This window comes from Peromyscus maniculatus, chromosome 1 (genome assembly GCF_049852395.1).
Source record: "Peromyscus maniculatus bairdii isolate BWxNUB_F1_BW_parent chromosome 1, HU_Pman_BW_mat_3.1, whole genome shotgun sequence".
NCBI classification, from domain to species: Eukaryota; Metazoa; Chordata; class Mammalia; order Rodentia; family Cricetidae; genus Peromyscus; species Peromyscus maniculatus.
This window is the reverse complement of record NC_134852.1, coordinates 185,135,933-185,149,343: the sequence shown is the minus strand read 5'-3', so window position 1 is coordinate 185,149,343 and position 13,411 is coordinate 185,135,933. Positions and strand designations below refer to the sequence as shown.

Sequence of the window (13,411 nt, the reverse complement as noted above, 5' to 3'; positions counted from 1 at the left end):
CATCTTAACTTTCCTTCCAGATAGTCCTTGCACATGACAAGAATCATTAACCAAATTTAAAAAAAAAAAAACTGACATAATTCAAAATGCATGGAAGCTGGATACAAATAAAGCCTTAGAAGTTGCTCAGAGCTTAGGATCAAATATGTGTATTGAGTTTGAGGCAAAAATATAGCCAGTTTCCCTGAGACAATCCTTACTTACACCTGCTGCCTGGGGGTCATGTCATGTTATTTTACTTTATTTTGGATGTTTGAGACAGAGTCATGTGTAGCCCAAGCTGACCTCGAACTTTCTTTGCAACCACGGATGGCTTTGAACTCCTGATCTTCCTGCTTCCACCTCTGGAGTACTGGGATACAGGCCAGTGCCACCATATCTGGTGCCCGGTATGATTTTTTAATAGTCCTCCTTTTCATTCACAGACATTTCCTGTAAATAATAGGGATACCGTCCGTGACTATGATGGCAGACCAGGGGCTTCCATGTTGCAGAATGTATATGCTGAAAGACAGGCCAAAGAACTCTCAACTCATCCTGCCCAAGCTAGAAAAGCCCTCAGAAACATCATGACAAGATTGTCACTCACAGCTTCACAAAGATTTCAGCTGCATCATGCGTCCGTTTTTGCCTCTGTAGTTCACAGCCCTGGGACTCTTCATTGAGCAGAAGAAGGAGAATAAGTTGCCATGATAACTCAATCACGTATTGTAGAGATCCTGAAAGAAAGAGAAGGCTTATATTGCTGAACCCCAATTATGTGTCAGACCCCGAGATGAAATGCTTTCCCTCCTTGTAAGGACAATGTTGAGGAACGAGTTCTTCCCCCTTTTAAGAATAAGAAAACAGAAGGTGGAGAGGCACAAGCTACCATAGGCTGGGGTTCAAACTCTGAGCTTTCTGACCTAGAGGCCCATCACTTATTCTTATCAGAGCCTGAGGCCACGCGCCGCCCCCCCCCATCTTCTCCCCTCTATCCCCTCTTCACTGCTGCTTGAAGTGGGGAACCAAATGATGTGGCAGATAACTTTCACCCCTCACACCAGACATCCTCTCCCACAGCCTGTCAAATCAGGGGAGTGCACTTTGTCAGTGAAGGTAAAGACAGCACCACCAAAGAAATTCTGCTAAAACCTACCTCTCACACTCAAAGGCCTATTTTGTCCCAGCCCAGATTTAAAATGAAACGACACTGAAGAATGAACAAAGCTGTTAATCATTTTCGTGTTCTCATTCATTTTGAGGGAAAGGCAGCCGCGGTGAGAGTAGAGGAAAAGCGGGAGCTGGGGAGCTGCTGGCTGCCCTGGAGTGACACTGTGGGGGGGCTTGCATTTCCTGCCTGTCACGTCACTTCAGAGTAATTGTTCTCTTCAGCAAATACTCTCCAGAGAGAGAGTTTCAAAAGACACGTTCTCCTGTGACTGGCCATGGCGCGTATCTGATGCCCTAAGAAGAATTTATCCATCTCTGTAATTCTAAGAAGAGCTTCCCAGGCATGTGGCAGGTGGGAGTGGACAGAGTGCCAAGAGAGTTACCCCCAAAAGGGGCAGCAGAGGAAGCAACCGACTAGCTGACACCCACAGAGCTGCTCAGTGACATCTTGCTGAGGTTCAGGAGTGAAGTCAAAGGACAACGTGATGGAAAACTGACTTTGCTTCTTCTGGCTGTAACAAAATAGCTCAGGCTAGGTAATAATAAATGGAAGCTTATTTGACTCACAATTTTGGGTTCTGGGATAACCAAGAGCATGGTAGGGCTTCTGGTAAGTATATCTTTGCTATATCCTAACATGGTAGAGGGCATCACACGCCAAAACATAGCTTGAGTTTTCTTCCATTTATAAAGCCGCCGGTGTCATCACGGGGGCCTTGCCCCCATTACTTCATCCGACATCAGTTGCTTCCCAAAGGCAACATCTACAAATGCCATTAACATAAGTGTTTGAGGATTATGTTTCCAACGTAGGAACTCTGGAGGAACATGCTCACACCATAGCACCTTATTCAATAAAGTCTGAGGAGGACATGAGGGGCTGAGAGAGAGGCAGAATGATGAAGAGCCATACAGAAGTGTGAGGGGAGGGGAGGGAAGCAGAAGAGTGAAATGCTCAGGGTGGGAAGGGTCAAGCAGGAAGGGGTGCAGGAGCGTGGGAGAAACCAGAGAGCTAGAGGAGGGTTCACTCAAAGGAAGGGTACATGAAAAAGGGGTATGGAAACCTACTCTATCGTAACTCAGTTATAAAATAGAATTGGAAGATAGTAGAATATGACATGAAAGAAGAATAAGGAACGCTGGGGTTAAAGATCAGATAGCAATAAACATTAGAAGATGGAAGAGTGGGTAATTTAACCAAAACTCAGCATCTATGCTAAAGCCTTATAGAAACCTACTAGTTAGTAAGTGGATTTCTAAATAAAACTTTTGGAAAAAGAATTAGGAAAGTTTCCTTCACGGGTAGACAATGTTGCTCCCAGAAGGCATGGGTTACTAAGTGAAAAATCACAGTGAAGAGAAGGGATACCTCCCTATGAGTTATTGTCAGGAAGACCCAAGAGTGCTCCAAAACAACGCAGGCTATTGCCATTGTCCTTGGTTATTCACCATAACTACCCAGTAAGACCTGACTGGTGGAGACACCACACACTCTGGCTGCAGGACACAGAGAAATCAATCACAAACCAACCAGGACACGCCCTCCCTCTGACTAGCTTTCATACTGCCAGAAGGTGCTATGCCCATCACTAGGGGGAAAGACAACAATGGTCTTACCCAGCTCTAGACCCTGTATGCAACAATGCTGATCTGCCAGATGTGCCCAATGGTGCAACAGAGGCAGGCACCACTGAATAACTGTTCTCGATTAGATTTGAGGGCTGCTTGTCAGAAGGGAATTTGATGCCTGGTACTGAAATACTGGTCAAAATCCATGGCTAGGCAGGTCAGAGACCCTAGGGTAGAATCTGCTAACGCTATTTTGCTCACTGGTCATACCACCAAATTGCCTTCTAAACATGTATGCTTATACCCAGATGCCTGGGTTACTTTTAACGTTCATCAGAGAGGCTTCTTTTTGCAGTGGGCAGCAGTCAGTGCATAGACATGTAACTGGTCAAAGTGCTGGGAATACAAGGCTGTGGGTGCTTATCCCTAAGTAAGACATCTTTGCCAACTTCCTCCTCTTCCACCAAGGTTCAGGGAACATCGAAGAGGAGAAAGAAGGAGGAAGGAAGAGCTGGGGCATGGGAAAGAGTGTTGTGAAACCCTGTCTTCTGGACATGACAGAACTGTTGCGCTCATGAACTCACAGCAGCTGTGGTTACCTGCACAGCAGCTATACAAAACCAAGGCAGCCAAATTCCTGCACAGGTGCCAGGTGTGCTCTCCGGGCCCCACCCTTTAATGAGGAGCTGTTGACAGTTGATGGCTGCTGGAGAAGAGAGACTCTGCCCCCTTTGAGGGTGTGACCACTGACAGATTTCCCAAGCTTCAGAGAATCACCCCTCACCCATGGGCATAGGGACAACAGTAACTGGACTGAATGGGCTATCATATACACACAAAAAGAAGACCTGAAGTTTGTAGGAGGACATATTGGGTAGAATACAGGAGGATTTGGAGAGGAGAAATAGGGGATACGTAGGATCATATTCCATTGTGTGAAATTCTCAAATAATTTAAAAATATAATACAAAAATATACATGGAAGTTTGAATATATGCATGAATGGTTATAGGTTCTAAAATATGTTCTACAGATATTAATTCAATACATTATCACTTAGTACCTGCCACATGAAGGTAGGCAAGACAAATGTGGTTCCTAGCTTGATGAAATGTGCAGTATCATCTCAGACCCTGTATGTCTCATACCTAAGTCCCACCAGGAGGCAGGATGTGTAGTTGGAAGTTTTCCTGTGGCAAATCTCTCCCACTCTCATCCCCCAAGTAAACACACAGAGGTTTATATTAATTATAACTGCTTGGCCATTAGCTCAGGCTTATTACTGACTAGCTCTTACACTTAAATTAACCCATAATTCTTATTTATGCTTAGCCACATGGCTTGGTACCTTTTCTCAGTTCTGCCTTGTCATCTTGCTTCCTCTGTGTCTGGCTGGTGACTCCTGACTCTGCCCTTCCTCTTCCCAGAATTCTCCTTGTCTGCTTGTCCTGCTTATATTTCCTGCCTGGCTACTGGCCAATCAATGTTTTATTAAATCAGTATACAAAAGCATTATCCCACAGCATTTCCTCTTTTCTGGTTAATTAAAAAGGCAAGTTTTAACTTTAACATAGTAAAATTATAAATAACAAACACTTATCAAGCAAGAATTACAGTTACAATATCTAGTCTATTTATATTTAGCAAGTTCAAAAAAATATTCTATTTATCCTGTATTTATGAGTCTAAGGTTTCGTATCTAACTTATCTTTTATCATGACTAAGCAAAACTATTATAATTATAACTCTCTAATCTTCAACTACATCAAAGACCCCAGAAGGATGTAATATTACCTAAGTAAACAGGAGAGCAGTGTAAGCAATTTCCAAAAATCTAGAATGACAAAGAAAGCTGGTTGCCTGGACAGTCACCCAGTGTTCTTCTGTAACGTTTGGGCATCCATCTTCAGCCTATAGGCCTAGTCTCTCTGTCACTTCTCTCTCTGTCCTATAGAATGTCTGGCAGTTTCTTCTGTAAAGCAGGAACCTGAAGGACCATCTTGCCTTGCAAAGTTGAGTGATCACCTTCCTATGGGTCCTGCATGTCCAGCTTATATAACATATTGTCAATCAGTTTATGCAAGGGCACTTTTTTGCCCAGTGGCTAACTTTCGCCACAAAGAAAGCAAACTCCATATGAGTTTATTTAATGCCCATCATTCTCCTTGAAGTAATTGGTGCTGCCAGGAGCAGATGTGTCTCACTGTCCAAAAAAGTCTGTTTTAAAAACATTTAAATGCCATATTCTGTAGGTCTTTGAAGTGTTTGAAGATGACCTGTCTGTCTAAAATATATCTCTACTTGACCTTGAAAACATACCTAATATGACTACAAGTTTGATTATCATGGATGACTAATTATTAATCTGTATTTCTTAGTTATACATTACAATTTTAAGTCAGCTTAACATAATGCCTTAAACAAGAGTATAAATATATATAGTATAACAAAATTAACTTTAAATTTGTATCAATAAACTATAATCCATAGCAATATAAAACATTTTAAGCAAATTGTTGCTCTTTAAAAGTAGATTCAGGGCTGGAGAGATGGCTCAGCCATTAAAGGCTAGGCTCATAACCAAAAATAAAAGTAGATTCAATAATCTACCCTTTTATCCTATCATATCTATATCCTATATTTCTATATCATTTTCCCCCTTTCTTCTTTTAGAAAGAGATTGACTATGACCAATAACAATTTTTAACCAACAACCTAAACAAAGACAAACATCCATAATCCATTTTTTTGGGAATGTGGCCATAGTTTTCTAGGTCACTTTCTCCTGATATGGGGTGCTGGTAGTCTTATGGGGATCCTGAGAAAATTCGGAATAATGTCCTGGGAAGTCCTAGGAAGACCGGCTATAACCTTCTGTTAAGGTTCAGGAGGTCTGGCTTGATCAAATCTGATCCATCTTAACCTGGAACAAATCCATAGGTTCTCATCTTCTGTGGAAACAAAAGCAGAACCTCTTTTCCAAAGCAGCATATCCTTAGACATAAATTTTGAAGTCAAGATAACTTTAAAATATATATATTGAGTTAACTCAGTAGCCTTTACAATCAAATGTCTTTCTGCAATTAAAAATTCCAAAGACAATGTAGTCCAGACTTTTCATGTGATTTCCATCTTTATGTGGCTTATTTTTTATATTACTTTTACTTTCTCTTTAAAGACTTTATTTTTTAAAACTTTCTATTTCTTTATATAACTGTCTATATTCCTTTTCTTCTCTCTTCCAAGCCTACGTATATTTTTATACACATTGTAAACCATTTAGAGGTTTATTTAATCTGAATCTGACTTATTGTGAATCTATTGTTTTAAACTGTAGAATGACTAGGATTGAAATGGCAGCTTTGGCTGCTGGCTTTGCCCACCTCAGCTTTCCAACATGGTGGAACTACTGCCAGCTCTGGGGGAACTATGCTCATCACCGACTCTAGGAAGCAGTGGGTCCATGCTTCCATCCACAGCACGTAACCCAAAAACCTTTTTTTTTTTTTTTGTACTAGCAAAAGCTAAATTCACCACACAGTGCACTGCACATCTTGGAGACATCACTGTCTATTGTGGCGGTAATCTGCCATGCTGTAGGTCAAGCCCACACAACACAAACCCACCATACTGTAGCTCAAGCCTGTAGGCCTCAGTGTCTCTGTATCACAGCCTTCCTGAGAGACACAACTAGGAAGCTGCTCTTGGCTCCATTTTAGAACCCTTTTTTAAATGTTTTTTTCTTTATTAAGAAATTTTCTACTCACTCCTCATGCTATCCACAGACCCCCCTCCCCCCTTCCACCCCCAGCCCTCTTTCCCAAGCCACCCTACATCCCCACATCCCCCAAATCGAGGTCTCCCATGGGGAGTCAGCAGAGCCCACCTCACTGAGCCTAGGCAGGTCCAAACCCCTTCCCACTGCACCAAGGCTGTGCAAGGTGTCACACCACAGGCACCGGATTCCCAGAAGCCTGCCCATGCACCAGAGACAGATCCCAATCCCCATGCCTGAGTGCCCCTCAAACAGTTCGAGCCAAACAACCGTTTTCCATGTCCAGAGGGTCTAGTCCAGTCCCATGAGGGCTCCACAGCCACCAGTCCACAGTTCATGGGTTTCCACTAGTGTGGTCCGTTAGAACCCTTTTTTAAAGCTTTTTCAGGTTTGGGGTAGAAATTCTTGCCCCATGTCTGAGCGCCATTTGTAGTTGGAAATTTTCCTGTGTCCCGGCTGGCTGGCCAGTGGTGTCCCCCAAGGAAACACACAGAGGCTTATATTAATTATAACTGCTTGGCCATTAGCTCAGGCTTATTACTGACTAGCTCTTACACTTAAATTAACCGATAAGGGTGTACAATATTGCTTAGTGGAGAGAGAACATCCCGGGGGCCTGTTTAGGTCCCATTGGAGTCTCAGGCCAGCACTTTTCCAAAGGACAGTTCTTGTACTATTTATTATATTGTAAAGATGCTTATTTGGTAATCACTGAACATGTATATCATATCAAACCTATTTCTTTTATGGGATTTATGGCTTAAGACAAGACAAGGTAAAAATAGTCTATCCAAAGTAGTACTAAGGAAATTATGTTAGTAGCACAATGAAACAGCAATATTTATAAAACACCCAAAAAAAAATGTTTGCAGTTCACTGAAATAATGAATGCCAAAAATTAAAGTGTACATAGTCCATGACAATAGTAATAGTTCCACTGATCCTTCATTGGACTTTTGCTCACCCATCCATGCAGGCAATGAGCTAAAGCAGCTATGGCACTGACTGCAAGCAACCGCATGTGTTCTTGCCAAGCATTCGGAAGGCAATGTGTGCATGGAGGCCATGGGGGACCTCAGCAGGAACAGGATCTGGTGCCTGCTCTGAGGAAAGCATAATTCACTAGGAAAGAAAAGGCAGGCATACAAATAACTGTAAAATGGGATAAGCCCCAAAGAGGAGGGGCACAAAGCCCCAGAGAGGCGACTCAAAGGAGGGATAAGTCACGCCTATGGGGAAAGGTCACAAAAGACTTCATGGAGATTTGAGATGGCATTTGAGATAAGCTGGGGGAGAAGAGAAGAATTTCAAGGACACAAAAGCAAGCGTGGGGTGAATATGAAACATTCCAGAGAGGGATGAGTGCTTCAGCGACAGGACAGAGAGACCAGGAAGGGACAAGAGGGGAGAGAGTCCCTTCTGTTGATTCAGCTGGGGCATAGAAGGCAGCTCAAGCAGATGATTAGGGAGTTCAGAGTGTGGCCAGAGAGTAGGGCAGAGAGTGAGGTCAAAATTAGCATAGAAGGGGAGCCTGTGGGCAGAGAAGAACCCTTGAGCCTCCTCCTCCACAGCCGCCTACGACACAGAACAGCTAACACACGCACATGAAAAGGGTGTGCTAGGCAGGTGCGCTGCTGAGCACTAACCTTTCTCCCAGCTCTGGCCTACTTCCTCTCTTGCAAGTACACGCTTAATAAATTGTCTCTGGTTCTGCTACTAGCTGTATGTCTTTGTCTGATTTTTGTTGTTGTTGTTCTGGGGACACAAAACTCTGGAAACCCCAGAGGGTGCCAGCTAGAATCAGGTATTCGGCAACAATAATGTTACCAGCACCAAAGAGCAGACTGAATATATTCTACTTAAAGTAATGGAAATGGCAGGGTGTTGGGGTGGGGGTGGAGTGGGGGATGGGGGCCAAGGAAGAGCTTAAAAGATGAGCAGAGCTGCCTGCACTAGAGCCTGGAAATGAGGTGAAGGTTATCGCCACCAAGGCCCTAGTTACTGTGACTCCCTAATGAAAGTATAATACAAGTGTGAATTTGGGGAATCAAAGTGATTACACTGGAGGGAGGAGATTCTTTAAGACCTGGGAATTAATTTAGAGTGGGAGAGAGACAGGAAACTCCCAGGGAAAGCAGATAACTTCGGCTCTCTGACTTCTCAGACATGCTGAGGCTTGGGGCAGAGGGAACACTTGCAAGTAGTGTGATGCAAAAAACGTGCCTTAGGCATCCACACTGGCCTCACAAAGGCCAGACTTGGCCCCAAACCAGGAGTGACTAGAGGTGGCCAGGTGAATGATCCTTGTGTTATTTACACATGCAAATTTAGGGACAGAAGAAAAACCAAAACTAAACATACCAAACACCAAGGGTTAATTATATGTACAATTAAGAGTTTTTTAGTAAGGAACTTTATAATAGGTACTTAAATTACTCCCATAAGCAGCCACATAACATCAAGATAGAAGGCTATGTTGTTACTGCTGTTGTTAAGAACATTACGCATTGCAGAAGCCTGAGAAATGGCCTCTAAAATATATCTGATCATATAACTCCTGGAATTCATGGGTATGACCTTATTCTGGACAAAAAAATGTGCAAGTGTGGGCACATTAAGAATACTGAGATGTGATGTTTATCCTGGATTATTCAAGTGAGTCCTAAATGTCATCGTGCTTGTCCTTATTCAAGGAACATTTGACACCAACAAAGCTAAGGAGGTATAGGGAGAAATCAATACGAAAACCTAGCTGTTCTAGTTAGCTTTAATTTGTCAGCAAACACAGTCTAGAGTCATCTGAAGGAAAAGCTTCAGCTGAGGAAATGCCTAGATCAGATTAGTGGACAAATCCGTGGTGGGTTGTTCTGATTAGTAATTGATGTTGAAGGACCCAGCCCACTATGGGCAGCACCATCCCTAGGCAGGTGGTCTTGGGCTATATAAGAAAACCAGCTAAGCACAAGCCTGCAAGCAAGACAGCAAGCAGCATTCCTCCATATTTAATTCTTCAAGTTCTTGCTCAAATCCCTGCCCTAATTTCTCTCAAGGATAGGTGGTGACTGTGAAGTATAGGCCAAATAAGCCTTATTGTCCTCTAAGTTGCTTTAGTCTCTGTGGTTTATCATGTAACAAAGATGAAACCAGAACTCTAGCCTGAAGAGATCTGAAGATGCTGGCCTTGAAGATGGCTTCTAGCTTATTAAGCCATAAGACATGGATACCAGCAACCAACAGAAACTGGAAGAGGCAAGGCATGAACATCATCTAAGGCTCCAGAGGGACTTTGGAATGTCTTCTCGAAGTTGGTATCAGACTTCGGGCCTCTTGAACAAATTTCTACTACTACCAGTGGATTGGTAGTAAAGTATCCTAACTTCCCCAAGAAACCAATGGAAGTAGGAATTCTCTCTGAATCCCTACTTTTCAACTAAGATGCCACCAGAAGCAGCCATATAACATCAGAGGAGCTAACGTTTCTCTGGGTTCATTCTTTGTTATAGTATGAGCTGATAAATCCTGCCTTATGGAGTTACTGCCAAGTTCTAAGAGCGAATATATCTTGTGCCAAGTCCTGGAAATATTGTAAGGGATTGTTCTGGGTGTTCCATCCATCCAAGCAAGGCACAGGAATGATGCACAACCAAATCCAGAACTGATACAACAAATATCACAAGGACGCCAAGAATGTTTTAAAGCTCCTGAAGTAAGGCCTGAAGAATAGAGAAATTCAGTTCATGGTGGAAATATTTCTTTAGCCTTCATTGTAGGTGAGACACTTTGCTGGGACTCCAAGGTCTGAAGATGAGCAACTGATGAACTCACTCTGTGGAAGGCTTAGAGTCAAGGCTAGCTTGAGTCAAAGTACATTGTTTGTTTGAAAATCCTCAAAATTCCATTGAAAGACCTTAACGTGCATAGATGAGGTGCTGTATTCAATACCTGCCCAGTCCACTCCCTAGCCTCTTCCCACAGCTACACTTTTTGAGGACTTAACACAGTCCTTAATTCATTGCATTGAGTCCGGCTAAAACTGGTTTGACTTTAGCTGACCTAGCTTTTCCCAACTTCTCTATAGGCACTATTTAATCTTGGGCCCAAAACTAGAACAATGTTCTCCTCCTTAGGTTGTCATGTTACTTAAAGTGATCATGGAGTGCTTAAGAATTGTGTTAGGCATAGTAATCCCTCTGAAGGTGCATACATGTTCCAGAACCTGTGACTATGTTGCCTGACGTACAGAGGAACTTTGAGAAGCATTCATTCTAGACCATCTGGATAGGTCCAACTTGACCACAAGAGCCTTTCAGAGTAGAGACTCCTCTCCAACTGAGAGAGAGACTGACAAAGAGAGGAGAAGTGAGAGAAACAGGCTATGACTGGCTTTAAAGATGCGAAGGGCAAGCAGTTGCTGATGCTGGGGAAAGCAAAGGACGGATTCTTTCCTTGAACCTGGAGAAGGAACATTGCATGAACTTTCTAGAACTGTGCCTGCTACCTCCTCCTCTGGCAGCTTCTTGGGCTGATAGTCACTAATCCTGTCAAAGCCCCCTCTGCCTCAGCTGAAATAAATGAGAGCAATACTTTGCCATGGTTGGGAAGAGGGCGCCATCACATCTGGCATCCATCATCCCTTGCTCCTCATGCGTAGGCAGGTCAGTTGGAGGTCCCTTCTGCTTCTGCAAAAATAGCTAAAGCAGTGAGCGACTACCAGGTCACATCTCCCCTCAGCTCAAAACCTTCCAGAGGCTCCCCAGTTCACTCCCAGAACAGCCTGAAAGACTTCCTGTGTTCCCAAGTCTCTAGGGCACATCTGACCCCATTTCCCCTCTGACTGTCACCTTCCTCTCTGACCCTCGCTGACTGTGCTCCAAGCCCACTGGCTGCCTTGTTGTTCTAGGCACACCGGAGTTCCAGCCTCGGGACACTTGCACGTGGGGTGTTCTCTGCCTAGAACCCTCTGCCTCCCACCTACCAGCCTGCTCCCTCAGCGCCTTCAGATCTCTTCAACGTGGCCTTCTTCCTGACAATCCTGTTGAAACAGCAGTGTGCCCCCCCCCCATCCAACCAAAAGCACCACAGCAATTTCCTCTTCTATCATGAAACGTATTTTTTTTTTCACACAGGGTGGTCTCTTTGGAAATGTAAGCTTCATATGGGTTCTCCATGAAGGATATAATAGGTGTTTGATAAGTATCTGTTGAGTGAGCAAATCAGTGTACAATCAAACTCTAATCAAGAACTCAATCTCAGTGTTGACTCTCATTAGTGACCCCTCCATTCAGTTACAAACAGGAAATGAAAGACAGTAATCTGTCTGTGGTTGAACAGAGAAGCTGCAGCTACGATCAGACTCTTAACTGGCCTTGCTGAGCCCAGACCAGCCAAAGGAGTAGAAATGCAAAGGCTCTCAGCCCCCAGCCCTGTCTCCTGGACAGAGAATCCAGAAAGGCTGGGTCTTCTGAAGCCTTGGCCTTTCTGGTTTCAGCCAGCCTCTAAAAAGCGTAAGAACAGTTTGTCTCAGGACTTCAGTACTTCCGCTTCCAGGCTCAGGAAAGAGCAGGAAGTGCAGGGGCGTGTGAAAATTGAGAGAAAAGAAGAATTAAAGCCACTACATATCAAGAGCTCAGAGACTTCCTCTGCCTGCCACAGCACACGCTGTGCTTTCACAGCGAGGCTGGGGACACCATTCTCAGGCAGGAGAAAACCAGAATGTGACTGCTGGTTCTCTGATATCCAACACAGACTTATTCAGGGACAGCTGAGGGTGTGGCAGAAGACAAGCCTGGTCCCGACCAGTGTGAGTTTACCCTTCACAGGAGTCTAACATTTCAAGGGTCAACCTAGCTCGTCTCCCACCTACTCGGTGAGTGTTTGTTCTGAGCAGGCTGAGTTTCCAGCATGCCCCCAGGAGGTATCTTAGATTATAAGGAATTGCACATAGAGTCTAGATAAGCTCTAGAGTCAGGCCAACCAATGCTCCAGTCTTGACGCTGCTGCTAACCACAATTAGCAGCCAAATGCCAGCTCCCTACAGGAAGGGCTGTGTTTATCTCATTTCCCATTGTATCCACAGCATTGCCCACACAATGCCCAATATGCTCAATAATCCTTGCCTAGAAGAAAATCAATTTTAGGAGCATTAGTTTCTTCATTAGTAAAAGAAAGATATAAAGCCCACCTCATGAAGCTGTCTGGGGATATCGAGTGCCCCACCTATACAGGGCCTGCTGTTATGTCAGCATTTGCTTAAGGTAAACTGTCATTTTGGTGACGGGTGGTAGCATTCTAAAGGGAAAAGGTGTGGTTAGCTCTGGGTGAGCTGTAGAGCTCACCTGGAATTTTAGACTTTGCCCCGACCCGAGGAGTTGAGTCTCAGAGTGATCCCGTCCTCTGGAAAAGTCCGGTTCCACTTCTGCCAGAAACCCTGGAAAGGGGAAGAGTGCACTCCACATCCCAGCTGCTCGGGCGGTGGGCAGCAGAAGCGAAACAACGTGACTCAGCACCGCCAGGTCTCACTCCGTCACGGGGAGGGGGAGGGGAGAGCACTCCGAGTCTTCAAACCTGTAAGTGCATGGTGAAAACCCGGGGCAGACAGCTGGGCCAGTTTCCTAGTCTTTTCTCTGCTAGGTTCTCACAGCTGGAGGGAGTGTGGGGTGCCTTTTCCTTAAATGCAAGTCATCCTGTGCCCCTACCCCCCCCATCCCACCCACCCCGCGCCCCGGCCCCGTGATTCAGCAGCCCCGTTCAGCAGTAGGCCTAAGGAGCCACCTGTCAATGTTCAGAGATTAAAAATACAACCTTCCTAGAATCCCCCAACCCCCAGGAATCCTTAACACTTTCACTTCGGGAGTTCAGCGCACAGCCTAATCGGTTAAGAGGTTTGGCCCTCCGATTCAAGCCAAGCCGTTCTTT

At 44.4% G+C, this 13,411-nt stretch overlaps 1 long non-coding RNA gene across 1 annotated transcript in view; it reads right to left on the bottom strand.

Annotated features, from left to right (window-relative positions):
• The window catches only part of LOC121825902 (uncharacterized), a 76,007-nt gene extending 62,839 nt beyond the window's left edge, over positions 1-13,168 (bottom strand). The window contains exons 1-3 of the long non-coding RNA XR_013048143.1: positions 12,832-13,168; positions 590-719; positions 286-432 (exon numbers count right to left, since the gene is read on the bottom strand). This is a non-coding gene — a long non-coding RNA (uncharacterized LOC121825902). The remainder of the gene's footprint in view (positions 1-285; positions 433-589; positions 720-12,831) is intronic.
• Positions 13,169-13,411: the final 243 nt, after the last annotated feature.